The sequence below is a fragment of the Convolutriloba macropyga genome, chromosome 11, assembly GCF_964194025.1.
Source record: "Convolutriloba macropyga chromosome 11, txConMacr16.3, whole genome shotgun sequence".
Classification (NCBI taxonomy): domain Eukaryota; kingdom Metazoa; phylum Xenacoelomorpha; order Acoela; family Convolutidae; genus Convolutriloba; species Convolutriloba macropyga.
Window position 1 is genome coordinate 8,945,975 of NC_134478.1, and position 23,089 is coordinate 8,969,063.

The 23,089-nt window shown below is 35.4% G+C and overlaps 1 non-coding gene across 1 annotated transcript; it reads right to left on the reverse strand.

Moving 5' to 3' along the window:
* Window positions 1–340: 340 nt before the first annotated feature.
* Window positions 341–412, reverse strand: Trnam-cau (transfer RNA methionine (anticodon CAU)). Its single transcript has one exon. It is a non-coding gene; the product is annotated as a tRNA-Met (tRNA).
* Window positions 413–23,089: the final 22,677 nt, after the last annotated feature.

A 23,089-nucleotide genomic window follows, 5' to 3' on the forward strand; every position in this document is an offset into this window, starting at 1 on the left:
GATTGGCTGAAATTTTGAGGGGAAAATATCAATGTTTGTGTAGTTATTAAGTGATTACGTGAGAACAATAGAATTGGCGTGGGTAATTTATTGCTGTAATTATGTGAGGGGCAATTATGTGACATGTTGAATTTTTGTTTACAAATTTCAGGTCATATTAAAATGTGAAATTAATTGGCGTGGGTTTTCAATTACCCTAGTTATCTGAGGGGTAATTATGTGACATGTTGAATTTTTGTTTACAAATTTTAGGTCAATTGCAAAGATTGTTCCCCTAATTGTTTGAATCAATTGTGTAACAAATGTCTTTTGCGCGCTCATTAATTGGAAAAAGTCAAGATAGCAAGAGGTAGTTTTGATCTACCGTCCTCTGGGTTATGGGCCCAGCGCGCTCCCACTGCGCCATCTTGCTAATTACATGCATATATGCATTATTTTTTGTACATTATTTGAAAAAAGATGTTAAATAAAAGAAAAAAATGAATTAAAATAGTATAAAATGACAGACACAGTACAAATTATGAGCATCAAAATACAAAATTACTCAATCATTTACAATAAATTGTATAAATTTCAATGAACATCAAGGTACACTTAGCCGAGTGGGTTAATAAAGTCGACAAAAAGGAAAAACTTGCGTAGCTAACTGAGTAAAAGGTACAAATGTTAAAAACTAATGTCGACTTTATTGGGCACCAGCTTTGTGTATACCCCAGTAATCAAATTTACATATAATTACTAATAAAATTTAGTACATGCACATCATGAACATTGTTCAAGTTTGTTTGTAAAAATTTAAACAGATGAAAAGCAGCATAAATAGTGTAGAACCCACACAAGTTTTCCATTTTCTGGAGTGGACTCTGTATCATTTTCTGATACTTTTTATTCAAAAATTTGTAATGTGTGATTGATCGTGCTAGAGAATCCGCATAGTAATAGTTTCTATTGAGGCGACCAATCATTATCCAATGTTCACCAGCTTCACTGCTTGGAGAAGTGTTGATGATTGCAAAAGTAAATTTGGGCAAATTTGGGACAAAATCTGCTGGAAAGGATCCAATATACTGGAATTTAAGCTCTGGAATACGTTCAATAATGTCACGAAGTGAGGTGTTATCCATGACAAATAAGTTTTCTTTTCTTTATCTCACAAGCTCCGTTTGTACAAGGATTCCTGACAGAGCAATCAAGTTGAAAACTTTCGTTCTGTTGAGAGAAGCAACAATCTTTGGATTTTGTGATTTTGTCAACCGTTTCGTTCTGGGTGCTGGGATGAAACAAAACAATAATTATAAAAAGTCCAAGGAAAATTAGCAAAGGAATATAAATATATATATTTGAAGTTAGTCTACCCCAGTTCACATCCACATCCATTAGTTAATTAACAATTGATGTAGAGAACAACAACTAGATAGAGAGGTTAAGCCCACAAATGTTCCAACAAAGTACATAAAAATGAAAAAATGATAAAAAATTATTAGACATTTTTAGCAACAGTCCCAAACTGATCAATTTTGACAGTGGACATCCTTTCTCCCAGAACAATGATTTCTGTTACGTTTCTTAGTGAACGATCAAAAAACATTTCCAATCGAATACTTTCACCACTGAGTTCAGGATAATGAACATTTTCGCCATCATCTTGAAGTGAAGTGAGATCGAATACAAGTATGTAGTGGTTCTGAAACTGATGATTCGGTAACGCAGGAATTTCCTCGTTAAAATTCATTGCTTTCATTGTTGTTACGTATGCTCTACAGTCATTAATTGTATCAAGCGATACAATAGCTCTACCTCCGCGAACAATTCTAAGTTCTCGCAAACCAAATTTCTGATAATGGAAAGGATTTTCTTGAAAATGTCCTGTGAATGCCGAATTGGTGTTCATCGCAATAGCTACTCTTCTGATTGGAGCATTGTTAAAAACATTTTCCTGAATAAACTGGTTCTGTCCTGAGGGAATAATAAATGTACGTGCAATGGTTTCCATAAAGTTGTAACAAGCAGGTTGATGAGTTAATTGGTATTTGATAGTCTGGTGATACACTTCGTTAACAAACACGCGTCGTGTAAATAAGGAACAGTCAAGAACCTTAAGGGAAACGTGAGGATTGTAGGAAATCATGTAAAAATTAGGTCTTGCACGAATCAATTTCAATCTTACTTTTGTATTTGGAAGCAGTAACTTTTCACATTGAAACAGGTCAATAGCTAATTTACCGTAGTAAGTGCTTCCATTTTTCAGCAGAAGTTCTTCCTCTCGGTCTATAAACGGGCTCTTCTCATAATCACTAGGTTCTTTTTCAAATTCGTATCCATGACAAGCCAAAATGCCTTCATTATTTCTCGTTGAAGCGTTAAATTCATTGGAAATTAAAGCTTTGTGTCCATAGAGACCATTTGAGTTGTACACTTGTTGATTGTTCAGATACACTTCACAGTTGGAGAAGAGTGAGTGTAAAATATTGTTGACATGAGTTAGATAATGTAAATCGTCATCTGTGAAAGACATACCCATATCTGGTTTTCCATGCTCATCTTTTTTCATAAAGTCATCAAACAATCTTCCCTTTTGTAGTCCAACTTTGATTTGAAGGTGGATATCTCTCATATCAAGATAGATGCTTCTATCTGTTTCAAATTCAAATTCAATGCTGCTTTCATCCAGTGAAGTACTAGGATAAACTTCTTGAACATGAGAAGACTCAATTGGTTCCAAAACAGGAATTTTGTCAAAAATCTCCAAGCAAGAGTTTGTAAAGTGTCCATATCGAAAATTGGAATCGTTTGTTGATCTAGAATTCATTTTAGATTAGCAAATATATCTTTTCTCGTTCGACGACGTCGACTGATTTTTGGAGGTGATCTACGAATAATGCGACGTTTTCTTGTTTTTCCTGCACCTAGCTGTTTACGTAAAGTTTTCTTTCCAACATCAGCAGCGACAGATTTGAGTTTTTTCTTCCCAGTCAAAACATTTCCAATTTCAGGAGCAGCCATTTCAATTAAATCAGCTCCCACTCTTTTTGCTGCTGGGACAACATATCGTCTCAAAAACGGAATTGCTGTCCTCCCAATTGTTTGCGCTAAAGCTCCAAATCCCCTACCCCTTTGTCTGGCATATCCGCGAAAATACGGTAAATCACTATCAGCAACCATTTTTTACAGTCTTAATTCTAAAAATGATTTTCAGAAGTTTTTCTAAACATTAGTACTGCTCTAGTTACTCCAACAGAGTTGAAAGGTACTTTTTCACCATAAGAGTCTCGGAGCTCTAATTTTATGCTGTGGAATGAATTTTTCAGAATTTTTTTAAACTGTAGGTTTGGAAAATTTTGATAATTCATGTATTGGCCAGTTGAGATGATGTCTCCATTCTTAACCTTTGATATAAAAGGAATGCATCGTAAAAGAGCAGCTTTTGTATCACCCACAATGTTGTATTCAACAATATCACTATATATCATCAATGTATGTATTCGTACAATGTCATAAGGAAACTTGGGAAAATGTGGACCAGCACCACTCATGAAAACACCCATCCCATAAACAGCTTCTTCACATCCAAAGACATGACAAAGATCAGCACTAAATATAACAAGTAAAGAATTCTCATTGGGAAGACTCAAAGAAATTCGCTGTGTAATTTTGTTAACGTGTAATCTGATTGGTGTTTTTTCATACTTTTCTCGTTCTTGAACTTTTTTGTTCATTTCGTTTACAATATCAGAGATCGAAGGATATAGACCTGGATCAAGTGTGTAATAGTCTGATGGTTTTGTATTCGGTGTTGCTTCATCTAGATAGAAAAATTTCCCTTCCGTGATGTTTTGGTACAAGGAAGGATAAGATAGTTCTGTAATTGCAACCTCCCATTCTCCTTCGAGATTAATTTGTTCCGGAAGAAAGTTTGTAAAAGAACTTAATGTATTATTTGGATAACAATCAAAGGAAGCATTCGAAACCAACTCTACAGTAAAAGAATTCATATCTAAATGATACACTTTGCAAGCTCTTGTTCATAAAATTTGCCTAGAATTTCATCACCTTGTTCTCCATGAAGGTTATAGGTTGGTGGTTTTAAAGTCGCAATTTTAACAATTTCAAAAATTTCACTTGTGAATTGAGACTTGTAACCTTTTCTAAATGGGATATCGTACTTGGATATTCGAACTTTGTCTCCAATTCTAAAGCGTGGTTTTTTGTACTCAATAATAGGGTTTTTGTAAAAAATTGACAAAAAATCTGAATTTTTAACGTTTTTGGGTGATTTACCTATAGATCTGTTAACTCTTGTATTCATAGTGTTAACAAAACTATCCTTTTTGTGAACGTATTTATCGCCGTTTTCCTCCATGTAGCGATAAATAATGTTTTTTAAAGATCTAATTGCTCTTTCTGCTACAGCAGCTTTTGTTTCACTTCTTGTAGAGTAGATTTTGATGTTTCTACTCTTGCAAAAATTTTTGAATTCTCCCCCGAACTCAGTACCTTGATCAACCCAAACTCTATCAGTTTTAGTGTTCTTCCTTAACATTTTTTTAAAGGCAGCTACAGCATCAGAGGCATATTTTGACTTCATTGATTGAACACGGACCAGGCGAGAAAAGACGTCAACACATATCAATAAGTATTTCACACCGTTATTAAATTCAGACAGTTTATCCATAGAAGCCAAATCAAGGCACCAAATCTCATTGATACGTTTTGCAAAAGCAGGTAATCTTTTGAAATGTCGAATTGCTCGTCTAAACTTAGTGTAAGAATTCTTTCTGTATAAAAAATCAGTAACCTTCTTCTTTGACAACCCACTAGCTTTCTGAAGGTTTTGAATTGAACCATATGCGGCTTTTCCTTCCCTGTACAACCTCTGTAGCTTGGCTTTTTCAGATTTGGAAAGGGATCCAGCTTCCTCGTTCTTTGCTTTTGGCATCTTTGTTTAAAATTTTATGTGGATTTATGCCGATTGCGTCAAGAATTGTGTAATAAATATCGGGACATTCAACGTTTTTCTTCTTCAGAGCGTATACAAAATCGACAAATGCAACGTTTGTATCTCTTCCGTCTAACAAAATGGAGTCAGATAGGGATAGTTTAATGCGAGGTGAATTTAAAATTTCATTGATAAGTGATTCGTTGCTAGAAGACTTTGTTTTAGCGTTAACTTTTCTATAAACAGTTTCCAAATTTTTTGGAACCGAATCCTGTTTTTCGTTATATTTGTCCAATTTTTGAGGTGATAACCTGATTTTTTGATCATAAAGTTGTTGAGGAATCAAAACAAACTGATCCATTTCAAGAGAGACGATTAATGATTGACGGAGTTAAAATTGAGATAAGACTGATACCTTTTTTGGAACTCAGAATCTGTCTTCTTTTACTGAGGCTTGTTCTTTTTAAAATAAGAAGATGATTTTCTTCTCTGAACTTTAAAACTTCTTGTTTTTGAATTTCTTTTAGCTCTCCTCTTAGATGGTTTACTATGCACTCGTTTAGAAACTGGATAAAGTCTTTGGGACAATTTTTGAGAAAAGTTATTTTGAAGCTCTGGGAATATTTCTGGAACGCGATCAGAGTAGAGAGATGTTGTGTGCTCATCGTTCAAAAATGTAATCTGTTGCTTGCTTTGAGGTAGGAAAAATAAAGATGGTGTTGAACCACTGTTAGTACAGTATCTCAGAGAGTCGACTGTTTTTGGAGTCAAGTCAATAAGTAAATGACCATAGGGAACTGAAGTTGCTGTGGTATACCAGTCTTTTAGTTGAGATCCCAATCCCAACTGTTGACTGAGCGTGTTTATTTGTAAGACGTCTCTGGGTGATTTGAATAAAACAATATGGGTGTTCTGTAGTTCAATATCCCTTCCTAGTCGACTTTGATGAAAGAGATTGTGCTTTATGTACACTGTACTTAAACCTTTATGTCTACCAGCAGTTGCTATTTTTACAAATTCTTTAGAACTAGAAATTTCTTCACAAGAGTCATCAAAAATAAGTAAATACTTTGTTCCATTATTAGGTAAATTTTGTATCAACTCAAAATCAACACCTTGAACGAACTCAATGTGTTTTATATTTTTTGACATTAGTCCGTAAAGAGATTGATAGTGTTGATAAAAATAGTAAATTTTGTCAAATTCTGGTTGAAAAGTTCCAAAAACTAACCAATCACGGATGAGTTGGGATTTCCCAGATCCACTTGGTCCAACCAATGAAATAAAAACTCGTTCCTTCGTGGAAATTATTTTGTTCATAATTTTGGAGAAGGTAAAATATATCCAACTGTACTCGACAAAATGGCGATCCAAACTGTTGTCTCCTCACAAGTCTCAGCTAATGTAATTCTTACGATACAACAAGCTAAAATCAATAGTATGACAAAGAACTGGGACAAAAAAACTACTAAAGACCGGTTACACGTCTGTCCAAAACATTTCCAAGATTGACGTTCTTGATTATTGTCATCAAAGACAAAATTACCTAATTGAAGCCCCTTATCAGTGTGATCAGTCATTTATACGCTATCTTCTTCCCTAGGGATAAAGGAACTGTGCAACTGAATTGAAACGTAAACAACGAAAAAAATGCCAAAAATTAATAAGAAGATAAGTGAACTAAACATAACACACAACCAAATTATTGTTCCCTCAGATGAATCAGTGAGAAAAAGCATCAAAATTGAAAAAAGTACCAAAGTTAGGAGCAAGACTATGAAAGAATAATAAAGTATGGGAACACAGTATTTGTAGATATTTTTTGACCAACTCATTCTCTTATACTAATTTCAGAGGAAAAAAATTACAAATAAAAATGATAAATTACAATCACAAATACAAACATTAAATATTATCAAAAAAATTTAAAGTCCATATCCCATAAACGTAAGCCTTCTTTTCTGCACAATGAAGAGTCTTCTTGTGTCGATAGGGGTAGTTGCTGCAATTCCATTCAACATCCTTGTTTTCTAATAGTTTGGAAGCCTTCGGACAACCAAGATCATCAAGATTTTCCACATCCTTACACAAGTAGGGTGATAAAATTTTGAATTTTTCAAGTCCTTTAGCAAAGTACTCTGTTGTTGGTGAGCAATGTTGATGTATAATAAAAGCCAACTCAGAATAATCAAGCTTTCCATGGTTCCAATTTATACCGTGCATATTTTTTGTATTCCATTTTGCTTGAAAAGTCGGCTTGTAGTCTTTAGGTGGGAGAAAACTGTATCCAAGTACAATTCCGTCCTTAAAGATTCCCAACTCTTTGATAATTTTTCCTTCTAAGCATTCAATATCTAGTACAACGAGAGGCATTCTTTCTTCTGGGATGATTTTTCAAAAAATGATCAACAGTCTAGCATTTTGAAAATACGTGGATGACAAATTTTTATAAAGATACAAAAGAACAGACCAGTAATGTGACCCAAGAGACATGAGCTCGGAAATTGAGGTAACATGTAACAATAACCCGGTCCTTGGTTTGTAGTTGCTTTAACCGCTCCAGCAGAATCGTGTAAAATTGCATGTAAACGAAACACTTTCGATCTTGCTAGGAAAAAGTCCAGAATTGAATTACCGTATCCAATAAGTCCTCCGTGGGGGAAGTTTTGGTCAATTTCCTCCAAATTAATGTTTTGATCCCAAATTTTACATGCAGCCAGGAAACAGTTTTTTCGTTTTTCGTTGTTGGGAAACATTGGAAAAATACTACTGTAACAATTAAAAATGTTTAGAAGTGTGACAATATCCATCAATTGTTTTCTTTATTTATCTAAAGTGATACTGGTCTTTTTGAAAGTCTCTACATAAGAAAGAAGGTCAGGAAGATGTTCCAATAATTTTTTGTATTCCTCCTTTTTTAGTTCAATTTTTGTCAAAAAACTCCATTGAACTCCGTTCCAACGATGTTGTGAAATGGAAATTTCGTGTTTATCAGATTGATATATTAAAGTAGTGCGTCGTAATCCGTTATGAATAACCCACTTTAGTTCTGAAAAATTGGACTCACTGTCAAGTTTATCAATTTTGGGAAAATTTAGAGCTTCAAGAACTGTATAAGAAGACTTTTTAGTTCGTAGTGAAGTCTAACGTGGAATACTTTAGATTTATTTCTTAGACTCAGAGAAATATTTCTGGAGGAACCAATATTCCAACTCATTTTCAGTTTGAAAAAAAAAGAAAAATGATTCAAATAGTATGAATTAAAAAGATAAATACATTATAAAATTACACATTTATTGAAATGTACATTGTTGAATATTAGAAAAGTCCTTCAGATTTTGTATCAACTCCTTGAATTCATCCAGAGAGTAGCTGACATAAGTCACTTGTTTGAACTCGTTGTTCTCCTTTCGACTAAAAAGTCGAATTTGTACATAAGTTGAAGCTGGGTTGTCCTTGATGTATTGGAGGAAAGTAACATAGAGTCTGCGATTTCGTCCAATGCTAATCTCTCTCACTTTGTGACACTGTTCCAGCACGTGTTCCATTCCTATGTTTTTGTCGAATTGGGTTTGGTTTTCTCTCATCTCCAGTTCTCCATTGAGAAGATCCTCCTTGAGGAAGCAGAATTTCTTAAACTCATAGTCTCCAATTCGCAGTTGCTGGTACTTTTCAAAAGTTCCAGAATTGTCTTTTCTAAAGACTTGGAAGGTTGGTTCAGTATAAAGTTGTCCGTTTCTTGAAATCTGGGACATAGTAAATCTCCCAAATCTTTTTGAATTGGAACCAAAGTCCATATAAAAAGGAACCGAATCAGTCCCTGGTTTTGGTGAGGATTGAGTGTACATTGAAGGAGCACTCGAAAGAAAAGGTGATACTTTAGAGAGAGACATTTCAATAACTTGAGCTTAGAGTGAAAGAGAAAATAAATGATGTATTTGTACGCAATTCCTCTCAATAACTTAAAATTTCCTTTTATGGTAATGACGTCATGTATACCCATAAAAGGTATGCTAAATGACGTTATTTCCTTATAGGGTAATCTATTCGGAAATCTTGAGGTTCGCAAATTTTTTAACCAGAATTTCAAACGGATCCTGGTGTTTAGCTCGTCTGTGTTGCATTAAAGAAAAATAGTGCTTGAAATATTTTGAACAAGTATAACAACGAATTTTTTTAGCCTTCTGTTTCTTGAACTGTATCATTTCGAAAATGGGTTTTTATGGAAACAGAACTTGTTATCTCTAAAAATAGAATTACGTTACCGTAATTCTTGTTTCCATATATAGGTTCTATAGTGTTATCCCGATATAGAAATGGCAGCAATAATGTGTCAGGTTTTACCTCAATTTTACAGAGATTATAATGACAAGACATTATTCATTTCTGTATCAGTTAAGGAGTATAAACCTTATCTACTCACTAAAAAATATTCCGTTGCTACTCATAATGACAACTTTTGTCCATTAAAGACCTGTCACTACCACATTATTCTCATTTCATCCTCAGTGAAAGAGATACTAGAGAAAATGGAAAATTTGTCTTATGTTTATCAAACAGTTGATTGCTTGTACACACTCTATAAACATCAGTTCTTTGGTTCCATTATAGAAGAGTCAGGAGTGGTCTTTACTCAGTTAACCAGAGCGGTAGAGCACAACTTGGAGAATAAGTACGTGGAAAAAGTGCCCAGTATCTCCAAAAAACGATTGAGTAGAAAGAAGTTCAAGCGTCACCTTCTACGCGCTGAGCAAAGAAATGCGAGTACTCAAACCCTTGGATCATCTTTTCTAGATAGGGTGCATTCCCTTAGAAATTCAAAGTATGAGAGTGAACTTATAAAGATTGTTGATTGTTTGTTAGATGGACATGGCATAATTGATAATCCTCTTTTGTATCTTGAAATTAGAAAATAAAGTATATAATTTCTTGCTTGTGATTTGTATTTACCTTTATAATTTAAATTAACTTATGTTAAAAATCAATTTTTCAAAAACTTTTCTTAAAAATCGAAAATTCAAACAACTTTTTTATTAAATATCGAAAAAATTTTCAAACTTTTCTCCTAAAAATCGAAAACTTTTTCAAGAATTTCTGTTTAATATCGAGTTTTGAATTGAAAAAGTTTTCTTAAATGTCGAAAAAATTTTCAAAAACTGTCATTTAAAAACGCAAAAAAAATTTCATTTTTCTTCCTTTTACGGTATGATTTTGCGCAAATAAAAGAAATTTTCTTTACATTTTAAAATGACAACTTTCGAACTTGTTTTGTTTCAATAAATATCAATTTTTAAAACAAAGATTTTTATTAAAAATCGAAAAAGTAATTTAGTTTTTTTCTTAAAAATCAATTTTTAAACGATCGCTTTTGTTAAGAAACAGAATTTTTATCAAAGTGTTCCTAAAATTTGGACAGAAAAAAATTGCTGTGTTTTTTTTCAACATAGCTTGCATAGTGTTTGTAGTAAAGAAAAAGTTCAACTTAAAAAGAAATGAATTAAAACAAAAGTATAAATACATCACAAAGAATTCAAGTATAAAATATACAATATCAAACTTATTCAAAAAGAGTTCTCACAACGTGATCTGGCAAGTTTTGAATTTCATTGCCAAATGGACGGACTCTTTCAACAATTGCTGGCGGTTCGGTAGGTCGAACACTGATGGGAGTTATCGGAGCCTCATCAGTCAGCACAATGGGGTTGTGAGCTGTTCCGTCCTCTATGGAGGGGGTTGTCATTGACGGTGTAGTTGACATATCAGTCGAACCATAATATTGAGCTGGATCGAAGTTTTCCAGATCATTAAATGACCACGTGGTGCTAGTATCAACACTCAATTCGCTTTGTTCACTGCTGCCAGCATTGCTCACTATCTGGAGAAGGCTGTTTTGCGGTTCTGGACTGGATACTTGACTTGTCTCGGGTGTATTGAACCAGTTGTTGGGAATCTGTCCTTCCTCCCATGGAAATGTGTACTGAATGCTTCCAGCAACGTAGTTGTCGGGAAAATCTGTTCCGTTAACGTGAGGGTAGTGATGCCCACTGATCACAGCAACTTCGTGACCCATTGCGTGAGTTCCAAGCTGATTCTCCGTGATTGGAACCTGTCCCTGATGATATGTGTCAAACTGTTGTCGCTGGTGCTCAATAATGTGCCACGCTGTGATAGGCAGGTTTAGAATTGACTCGTAGAGACCATTCGACAGGTCTCTGATGCTGATCCGAGCAGTCTCCTCTGTGAAAGAAACTGAGTAGAGAAGGCTGTTGTTCTGCACTGTAAATTCCATTTCTCAATGAGGTGAGATTAGATGAGAGTTTATAGTAGTTGAGACAGAGGTGATGTTGATTTTAGAGAATAGAAAGCAAGTGATGCCGGGAGAATTTTTCAGCTCTATTTATACTAAACTCCAACCAATGAGAACAAAGTTTCCAAAAAGGGTAAAGTTTAGCAGAAAAAGTGACGTTATTTTCCAGAAAAGGAAATGTCTCAGTTGTAAAGTTACCAAAGAAGGAATCAACTCATAGAAAATCTAACATTACTATCCGAAACCCGTAAGCTCAAAACTGAATAGTGGCCAAAAAAGGTACTTTTTACACGTGTTATCCTAGTTAACAGCCAAAGATGGATAAGTTAGAGGAAATGAGTTGACGTAATTGATCAAAAAAGTCAAGCTTTGATAAATTCTCTCCATCTCGTTAAATCTCAAATCGATCTCGGAAAATGTTCCAAATTTGGAACTAAATTTTTGTATATAAATGTTGGGGAGTCGTATTCCAAATCGTAGTCTTACCCCCTCTGCATTGTAGTCCTTGTAATAATGAAAGAACAGCGCACTCTGCAGAGATGAAGTAATTGTTACTGGTTCAGGAATTGGGATATAATTAGATTGAGACAAATTTCTGTACTGTTCCATTATCTCTGGGACATAATTCAAAATGAAGAGCATTTCATACTTGTTGATGTGTAGTTCTGACGATAAATCGAAAGATTGTTTTGTTATGTAGTCATCATACTCGAATTTTTTTATAGAAAAGGTTGCATATTCAAATCCTTTACTAAATCGGATAATTCTGTTGTTTTGAGTAAAAACGTCCAAAAAATTGTAAAAGAAATAAGAGTCAACATCAATTTCGTCTACTCTGTAAGCATCAGCGATTCCTTCCTTTCTTTTGTAAATTTTTTCCAAAAGTTGTAAGTGATTTTTGATCAACATTTTTCACAAATGAATACGGTATCAAGTAAAACTCTGTTAATATAAAAGAAAATTAAAATAGAAAAAGCAATGCATAAAATGAAATCGTTTATCTTGAGAATTAGATTTCTAAAGCTGAAGTCTGATTGGGTGGGAGGTTCTATTACAACAACATTAAGTTGTACAACGTAAACTTGTTCTTCAATAGTAGATGGAAATTTTTTCTTGATCTCTCTCTTGTTGTGTTGGAAGCACATTCATTCACTAGTTTCTATTTTCAGTAAATCTAAAATTGATCTCAGGCAGTAAATTTTATCAATATTTGAGATACAAAATTTTGGACTAAATCTATACAGAATACTGTAACAATTGTGAATTTTTAAAGAATAGTTTTCTTGTTGTAATTTCTTTGGAGAAATAATCTGAATGGAAAAATTCAAGTAAAGTTTAACAAATAAGAGTGAGAAGAAAATGAGAAAAAAAAATGTTAAGTTCGAATTTTTTGCCACGGAATGAATTTGTACATTTAAACTGAAAGCTAGTTAATTATTTGCAGAACTGTTACAATTAGAATCATATCAATCTTCTAGAATGTTCTGACATGACGCCTGAATCTAAAAATAGAAATGACGTCATTTCCATATATGGAAGGGATGAGTCATCATCGAGTACCTCAAAGTTACATAGCAGCTTTAAATCATTATACTTTCTGTTTTTCAGATTCAGTTGCTTCGCAATTTACCTGAATTTTACTCAATTCAAATTGAACTAACATAACAATGCCTGCTCTCGATAGAAATCTCCCAGTGAAATGCACAAAGTGCGAAAAAATGGTGGTGAAGAAAAATATGGCAAGACACAAACAGTCTTGTGATAGTGGGACTTTATCATGTCCCAAATGTCCCAATTACTATACTCAGAAGAAGGAAGACTTGAATTATCACCTTGCCAAGCATCATGCCCCAAAAGATGTTAAGCTTAGTACTGTGTGTACTGTGTGCTTGGAAGAGTTCCCAAGTTTTTATTCTCTTCAACAACACAAGAGGAGAAAGCATGGAACTTCGACAAAAGTTGGGACCAAATCGAGTGAAAAGCTCAAAGAAGTCCTAGAATCAGAGGAGCTAGACCAGAACAACGAGCAATTGCAGCAGGAACTTAGTGCTTGCCAGCACTTTTTTGATGATACGGAAATGGAGAATGGGAGACATCGAGTGTTCAACTTCAAGTTGTCCAAGCTCGATCCCAATGAGATCAACGAGAAATTAAAAGAAGTTTTCGAAAAAATAAATTGTGCTGCCAAAGTGAATCTAGCTCTTGGTTTTATCCTGCGCAAGGTGGACACAGATGAGTATCGATACTTTTATGCGCATGAGAACAACACTTTCTTTGAAAAATCTCATTTGCTCTGCTCAAAAGGTGACTTGGTCTCTCTTCAAGACAGAGTAGAGAAAATGGATCTAGTGGAGACGTGCGCACAGGAGAGGGAAAATACAAAGTGGCGATTTGCTTTGACTACTAACGTAACAATATTTTGCGCTCTCCTAAAAAATATTCCAATGGGATGTATCGATGCTGTTCTTCCTGAACAGTTACTTAGACGACCAGATGTGAATTGTCTTGTATCGAATGGTTACGGCGAGACCTACAAAGATTATCTTTGCCTGTTCAGAGCTATAGCTGTTCACTTGTACGGATCATCTGAGTTGGAAACGAATGCAGCAAACTTGTTTAGTGCCTTTCTTCATGAATCCGGACATGATGCAATCAACTTTAGGGGAGTATCAATCGATCATCTCGTGTTTGTTGAAAATGCGATAAAGCATAACATCTTTATATATGATATTGATATAGAAGAAGGAGAATTCGTTGGAGAACTTGCAAGAAGAAGTGTTCAAATGTACGAAAAGAACATTAATTTACTGCGATACAACAACCATATATGCTACGTGGATGATATTAACACATTCTTTAAACGATTCCGTTGCCCCAGTTGCGATACATTTATAAAGTACGTAAGTAATTTCAACCGTCATGTAAAATCCTGCAAAGACAGAGTACAGCATATTTATCCAAAGAGTGTGTATGCTCTGCGAGAAACCTTGTTTGATAAACTCGATGCATTCGGAATTTCTTACAATGATGATCAAAAACTGTTCAAAAACTTGGCTATTTTTGACTTTGAATCTATCTGCGTTCCCACTGAAGAGCTAAAAGATACAAATACAACTACTTGGATTGGAAAACATGAACCAATATCTGTCTCCATTTCCTCCAACTTGATTGAAGAACCTGTGTTTCTTTGCGACAAAGACCCTAAGAACCTGATTGTTTCTTTTGTCGAAGCTCTTGAGGAGTTAGCTAACAAGAGTAAAACCGAAATGCAAGCAAAATTCGCATCAATTCAAGAGATAATCAATAGTCGAGTCAAAGCCATCTTTGAAAAATTGAACGAAAGGAAAGGTCGAACAAATCCTGCATTTGATTTTGAAGATGAGTGTATTGAGGAGGAGGAGGAAGCTGATATGTCTACTCAGTTCCTACAAATGCAGAAAAATCAACTTTTGGACTTGCAACAACACTTTGAGCGTTATATCAACACATTACCTGTATTTGGATTCAACAGTGGAAAGTACGATTTGAATCTCATCAAATCCTACCTTCTACCTTATCTCATTCATGAACGGGATATTCAACCTACAGTTATCAAAAAGGCAAATCATTTTGTTTCCTTCAAGTTCGGTGACGTGCAGTTCCTTGACATTCTAAATTTCCTTGGAGGAGCTACATCTCTCGATTCATTCCTCAAAGCTTACAAGACCAGCGAGACTAAAGGTTTCTTCCCATATGAATGGTTTGATTCTCCAAATAAAATTGACGCACCTTTTCTACCCCCCTATGAATGTTTCTTCAGTAAGCTGAAGGATCACAACCCTTTGGAGAAAGAATTCACTGACTTTACTAAGTTGCTGAACAGTGGACTATCTCAACAAGAAGCTCTGAAAAAATTGAGACTGAAAGAAGTTCCTCCATCTGGAGTCGATAACTACAATTACTTGAAAGTGATTTGGGAGGAAGAGCAAATGTCTACATTTAGAGATTTTGTCAAGTGGTACAACAACAAGGATGTTGTTCCAACACTAGAAGCAATGCAAAAAATGATGAAATTTTATCACAACAAAGGAATCGACATGTTAAAACTCGGATGTACACTTCCCAATTTAGCAAACATTTGTCTTCACCAGTCAACAAACCACAAATTCTTCCCATTTGTTGAAAGTGACAAGGATTTACATGATAAAATACGCGAGGACATGACTGGTGGACCTTCTATTGTGTTCACAAGAAAGGCAGTAGTTGATCAAACCTTTATCAGGAATTCAGAAAATATTTGTAAATCTATCGTGGGTATTGATGCTAGTCAACTCTACCCTTTTTCAATGTGTCAAGAAATGCCAACAGGAATTTACACACGGTGGGAACTCGACACAAATTCTCAAAAGTTCAAAGCTCGAACCAATAAATTTCGAACATTTGAGAACAAGGTCATGTCCTATCTCCAATCACAACGCCCGGAATGCATAATTGAAAGCTATTATACGACCGGGAAACAGAAAAAGATTGACTGTTTTAGCGTGGACGGTTTTTGTGCTCATTGTGACACAGTATTTGAAGCAATGGGTTGTTATTTCCATTTTTGCCCATGCCAAGAAGATCGAGCAAGCCTCTCGGAGGAGGAAATGCAGAGAGGAATCAGAAAAAGAGAACATGATGAATTGAGAAGAGACTATTTGAGAAACAAAGGATACAATATTGTTGAAGTCTGGGAGTGTAAATGGTGGGAACGTGTTAAAGAAGAGGAAGATGTTAGAAATCACGTGAGGAAGAACTTTCCCTTCAAACTACCTATGAAGCAAGAGTCTCTTTTAGCGAAAATAAGAGATGGGAAAATGTTTGGATATGTACAGTGCGATCTCGAAGTTCCAGACGGATTAAAGTACAAGTTCTCTAATTTTCCTCCTATTTTTAAGAACTTTAATGTCAGTCGAGCTGATATTGGAGAATATATGAGAGAGTATGCAATTGAAAACAACCTACTCAAACAACCTCAACGAATGTTGATTTCGAGCTTCAAGTTGGAAAATGGGACAATCATTACACCTTTACTCAACTTTTATCTCAGTCTTGGTCTGAAATGTACAAAGATTTATAGATTTGTACAATACACCCCCAAAAAATGCTTCAACAAATTTGTTCAGTCAGTGGTAGATGCTAGAAGAGCGGGTGATGAAAATCCTGACTCTAGCGTTGTGGCTGAGACAATGAAATTGTTGGGTAACAGCTCTTATGGGTATCAAATTATGGACAGAAGTAGACACACAGAGACCAAGTACTTGAATGATGAGAAGACGCACAAAGCAATCAATGGGAAAATGTTTAAGCGTCTGAACAATGTGTCAAAAGAAATTTACGAAGTTGAGCTTGCGAAATCGAAAATTGAGCATCGAGAACCTATAATAGTTGGTTTCTTCATACTTCAGTACGCAAAATTACGTATGTTGGAGCTCTACTATAACTTCTTCGACAGATTTTGCGATGTGGATAAATTCGAAGAGTTAGAGATGGATACAGATTCTCTTTATTTAGCGCTAGCGCACGAGAACTTGTATGATTGTATTCGACCTGCTAAAAAGGAAGAATGGGAGACTTTGCGAGAAAAGGACTGTGATGATTCCTTCAGAGCAGATGCCTCACAAAACTTTTTCCCTAGAACATGTTGTTCTAAACATAAGAAGCATGATAAACGGGAACCAGGTCTTTTCAAGGAAGAATTCAGATGCACCGAAATGATTTGTCTCTGCAGTAAAACCTATTGTTGCTACGATGCTAAGTCGGACAAGTACAAATTCAGTAGCAAAGGTCTGAACAAAAGAACTCTGGAGGAGACTGGAGATGGACCAATGGAAAAATATCGTCGAGTGATGGATGAAATTATCAACCTTACTTCGACAAATAGAGGTTTCAGAACAATAAATCATTGTGTTGCTACATATGAACAGACAAAGAAAGGGTTATCCTATTTCTATCCCAAGCGAGTAGTTCTAGCTGACGGTATCCATACCGAACCCCTCAAATTGTAGAGCTTTTATAATAACTTTTATTATTCTCTAACATGTGATCTTTTTATTATTTTGTCTTTGTCAATTTTTATAATTATGCTTTAAACTTTATACCAATTTAATGTAAAATATCAAGTGATTTTGTATTTTGATGTGCATAATTTATACTGTGTCTGTTATCTATAACTTTTTCAATTCAATTTTTTCAAAAAAAAGCTGTCATTTTTAACCAATCAGAAGAGAGTAATTAGAAATTATTGAAAAAACAACGTAAAAATGTACAAAAATCTCAACAATTTTTCAAAAAATACCCCTAATCTTAATATATGTCAACGGATATAAATAATTTTAAAACATGTCGACCGCTATAGCTAATCTTAATACATGTCAACCGCTTTAACTAATCTTAATACATTTCAACCGCTATAACTAATCTTAATACATGTCGACCGCTATAACTAATCTTAATACATTGCGGCGGCTGTAACTAATCTCAATACATGTCGGCGGCTATTACTAATCTTAATACATGTCGGCGGCTATTACTAATCTTAATACATGTCGGCGGCTATTACTAATCTTAATACATGTCGGCGGCTATAACTAATCTTAATACATGTCGGCGGCTATAACTAATCTTAATACATGGCGGCTATACCCAATCTTAATACATGGAGATTCTATTCCTAATCTTAATACATGGAGATTCTATTCCTAATCTTAATACATGCAACCTATCTTAATACATTAAGACCGCTATACCTAATCTTAATACATGCTAATTCATTCCCTATCTTAATACATTAGGGAGGTCCCAAATCCCGAAAAATACGCTATACCCTATCTTAATACATGGGGGTCCTCACCCCCCCCCCGGGGACTATCACTCACTCTATTACTACTGAGCCACACATCCAATTCCAGCAGCTAGTGCATCAAAACCACCTTATCTTTGGCAATATTGTCCGGAGAAAAGAGGCAGATGAGGTGCTTGATTAGCAATTTGCTTGATTACCATAGTAGGAATCGAGGACTGTCTGCCACAATCCGCTTCGATATACGTAGATCTGCTCAAGATTGAATTTAATTTTCAAAAATGAAATTGACTTGTTGTGGCCAAACGATTTTTGTGAGCATTTCAAGGTACCGATAGGAGGCGGGGCTAATCAGTAATGTTCTTTTAATGGCGGATTTAAAGGGACATCTTCCGCACATACAAATTGGCCTCGAAAGTGTTTACTTTTTATTGTTTCGCTGCATCATCAGACAAAAGAGCAATACCGTCAATTGATTGTTCGAAGGCAATGCGATTTGTTGCACCCCTTAGCAGATGTCTGTGGCAAGTAAAAAGTCGACAGCAAATTTACCATAGAAATTGCATTCGGCTGATTGCCCCACCAGAAGTCTGTTGACAGCGTTCCCAGAGTTTTCGCAAAAAAGTGGCGCTGACAGGCAAACCATGTGTTTTTTCCATCCTTATTTTTCATCTTTCCGACCATCTTCCATCTTGGCAAAATTTTTTTTTGAACTCTATCCGATGAAATGATCTTTTTACATTTATTGATTGCTTTCTTTGGCTTGCCTCGTATTGACTTTGTCCGACGTGAACTGATTTGTTGAGATTCTCCAGTCTGCTTTTAAATGTTTTTGAGATATATGTTTTTTGTATACTTTTTGAAGCCTGCATAGGGCATTTTTTTGTTTGCTGCTGATTACATCCAAATTCTTCGGAACACTTTGCTTCAAGAGCTCTTTCCCGATATGCTTTGCTTTAAGCAAAAGGAAACAATGTGTCACAGAAAGAGCCACACGTCCAATTCCAGCAGCTAGTGCATCACAACCACCTTATATTTGGCAATATTGTCCGGAGAAATGAGGCAGATGTGGTGCTTGATTAGCAAGTTGCTTGATTATCATAGTAGGAATCGAGTACTGTCTGCCACAATCCGCTTCAATATACGTAGATCTGCTCAAGATTGAATTTAATTTTCAAAAATAAAATTGACTTGTTGTGGCCAAACAATTTTTGTGAGCATTTCAAGGTACCGATAGGAGGCGGGGCTAATTAGTAATGTTCTTTCAATGGCGGACTTAAAGGGACATCTTCCGCACATACAAATTGGCCTCGACAGTTTTTACTTTTCATTGTTTCGCTGCATCATCGGACAAAAAAGCAATACCGTCAATTGATTGTTCGAAGGCAATGCGATTTGTTACACCACTTAGCAGATGTCTGTGGCAAGTAAAAAGTCGACAGCAAATTTGCCATAGAAAGTGCATTCGTCTGATTGCCCCACCAGAAGTCTGCTGACAGCGTTCCCAGAGTTTTCTCAAAAAAGTGGCCCTGACAGGCAAACCATGTGTTTTTTCCATCCTTATTTTTCATCTTTCCGACCATCTTCCATCTTGGCAAAAAATTTCTTTTGAACTCTATCCGATGAAATTATCTTTTTACATTTATTGATTGCTTTCTTTGGCTTGCCTCGTATTGACTTTGTCCGACGTGAACTGATTTGTTGAGATTCTCCAGTCTGCTTTTAAATGTTTTTGAGATATATGTTTTTTGTATACTTTTTGAAGCCTGCATAGGACATTTTTTTGTTTGCTGCTGATTACATCCAAATTCTTCGGAACACTTTGCTTCAAGAGATTTTCCCGATATGCTTTGCTTTAAGCAAAAGGAATTGACGTGTCAAAGACAGAGCCACACATCCAATTCCAGCAGCTAGTGCATCACAACCTCTTTATCTTTGGCAATATTGTCCGGAGAAATGAGGCAGATGTGGTGCTTGATTAGCAAGTTGTTTGATTACCATAGTAGAAACCGAGGAATGTCTGCCACAATCCGCTTCGATATACATAGATCTGCTCAAGATTGAATTTAATTTTCTAAAATGAAATTGACTTGTTGTGGCCAAACGATTTTTGTGAGCATTTCAAGGTACCGATAGGAGGCGGGGCTAATCAGTAATGTTCTTTTAATGGCGGATTTAAAGGGACATCTTCCGCACATACAAATTGGCCTCGAAAGTGTTTACTTTTTATTGTTTCGCTGCATCATCGGACAAAAAAGCAATACCGTCAATTGATTGTTCGAAGGCAATGCGATTTGTTACACCACTTAGCAGATGTCTGTGGCAAGTAAAAAGTCGACAGCAAATTTGCCATAGAAAGTGCATTCGGCTGATTGCCCCACCAGAAGTCTGTAGACAGCGTTCCCAGAGTTTTCTCAAAAAAGTGGCCCTGACAGGCAAACCATGTGTTTTTTCCATCCTTATTTTTCATCTTTCCGACCATCTTCCATCTTGGCAAAAAATTTCTTTTGAACTCTATCCGATGAAATGATCTTTTTACATTTATTGATTGCTTTCTTTGGCTTGCCTCGTATTGACTTTGTCCGACATGAACTGATTTGTTGAGATTCTCCAGTCTGCTTTTAAATCTTTTTGAGATATATGTTTTTTTTATACTTTTTGAAGCCTGCATAGGACATTTTTTTGTTTGCTGCTGATTACATCCAAATTCTTCGGAACACTTTGCTTCAAGAGCTCTTTCCCGATATGCTTTGCTTTGAGCAAAAGGAAACGACGTGTCAAAGACAGAGCCACACATACAATTCCAGCAGCTAGTGCATCAAAACCACCTTATCTTTGGCAATATTGTCCGGAGAAAAGAGGCAGATGAGGTGCTTGATTAGCAAGTTGCTTGATTACCATAGTATAAATCATTTTTTGCGGCGAAAATTTTCTGAATTGTAGTATTAGAATAATTCCGGTTCCCAAAAAAGAAACATTTTCCTGTTTTCGATCGGAATTCAATTGAAATGGATTGAAATGTGTTGGGCAACTGCTTCCTGTTGTCTAAATTTGAAACAATTACCCGCTGAGTTGGTTCGAGCTCAAACACACAACCGCTTTACGACGTCGATCTGAAGTAATTACTCGCAGAATAGGAGCCTTAGTGGCAACGACTGGTTGATATTCAACTATGTTGCTTTAGACAAAAATTAGATGCTTTCCAGCACAAACGTTGGCTGAAAACTCCCAATAATATGCTTTTATTTTTCATTTGAAAAATTTCGAAATGATGCAAATGTATTAGAACTAAATATTTCATTTGAAACTGATGAAACTACGAGAACTGTAAGCTCTTCATCAATCGGTTTGTTGGACATTTTAATCCAGAAGAATCCTGAAATGAGGTTTGTTGTCAGCGTCGGCTGAGCAGTTTGTTGGTGGGTTTAAAAGCTGTTATTCCCATTTTTTCAAAAATTTCGTCCGTGAACAATTGCTTTTATTTTTCCTGAATTTTGTTTCCTTTCCAACTGTTCTCACAGAATCTCCGACGTAAAACTTGAGCTTCTGCGTTGAGCTTGTTTGTGCAATCAATGACAATCGTCGAGGCACTTATTTTTTGTGACTTTGTTTGGTGAAAACTTTGTTACTCGATTGACTCTTGAAATGATTGTTTTCACAATTCTGTCTAATTGGTCAATGTACAAATCAGTCCATTTTTCTTCGAGATAACACTGAATGATCGCTTTTTCGCTAAAAGTGCTATATAATTAAATTTGTCGTTTGTTGCACAATTGTTTGAAAGAGCCATGAAATTCTGTACCATCGTCAAACCATAATATTTTGGGCTGTCGGTTTTTGATAATTTTCGGAATGCTTTAGCTGTATCCACCGCAAATTTTGTCTTCAAGATTTTCACTTGTAAATACCTTGATAAGCAGTCAACTGCTACCAGGAACAAATTTATATTACGGTTATAATTTGCTAGCTGGTCCACATGCGCCATTTCCAGTGACCAAATTTCGTTCATATCTTTCACCAGAACTTTAGGCCTGCAAAATTTGATCTAAACTGAACGGTACTTTGTCAAAGTAGGATTTGGTCCAAATAGGACTGCATTTTGCCTAAAAAGAGCTTGTTCTGATTAGGAAGTTGTTTGGCGCTTTCATACGAAGCTGCTCCTTTTAAATAAAACTGGTTTAATTTTTTTAGGAAAAGAAAGACCACATCTTTTGACTGATCTCCTCTTTGTATGGCGTTTTGTTAGTTGTTTCTTTGTTATCTCTTTGTGGGATTGATTTGAACCACTGCTGCTGGCTTCTTCTTGGCTGGGGTTTTTGTTCAGTTTCCGACAAGGCTTCTAAAAATTGCTTGGCATAAGTGTTTGCAACTAGATTAGGTGTTGCTTGAGAGCAGTCGAAATTTTACAGCATTTTTAATGTCAATTTTTTGTGGGTGGCAGCAATTTTTACAAAATATAGCAACTTTAGCGCAGGCTGGTTCTTGCTTGATATAATTTATATTATTTTCTTTCTATGGAAATTATGTCTGATTGAAAGATGAGCTGAAGTAAAATTGTAGATAGATGAATTTAGCTCTTTGCAGTTGGAGTTTGGATTAAATAGACTCAGAACTAAAAAAAATTGTGTTTTGATTATTGGCTGAGTCTCATTGTCATCGCTGACTGTTGGAGACGTTTTTTGTTTGGTAGCCGCCGCGCTTTGTTTAACGCCACTTGTAGTGACATTGGGTTGTTCGTCCATGGTTTTCTCAGACTGGTTTCTTTGAAGAATTATCTATTGAGCTTCGTTCTGTTCAGAAAAAACGCTTTCGAGAATTTTATTTTCAACGGGCTGATGTGACCAATTCTTTTTCTTTTGCAAAAAACTCCCAAAATTGTTTAAAATTTGATTGATTAGATAATAGTTTTTTAAATGGTTTTTCTTAACCTTTTATTTTTGTTTTTTTAATCGGAACGTTGCGAATGTCAATATTGATTAAACACTCACAAAGAAATTTAATGAACTTCTTGGAAGCTGTCTCAATT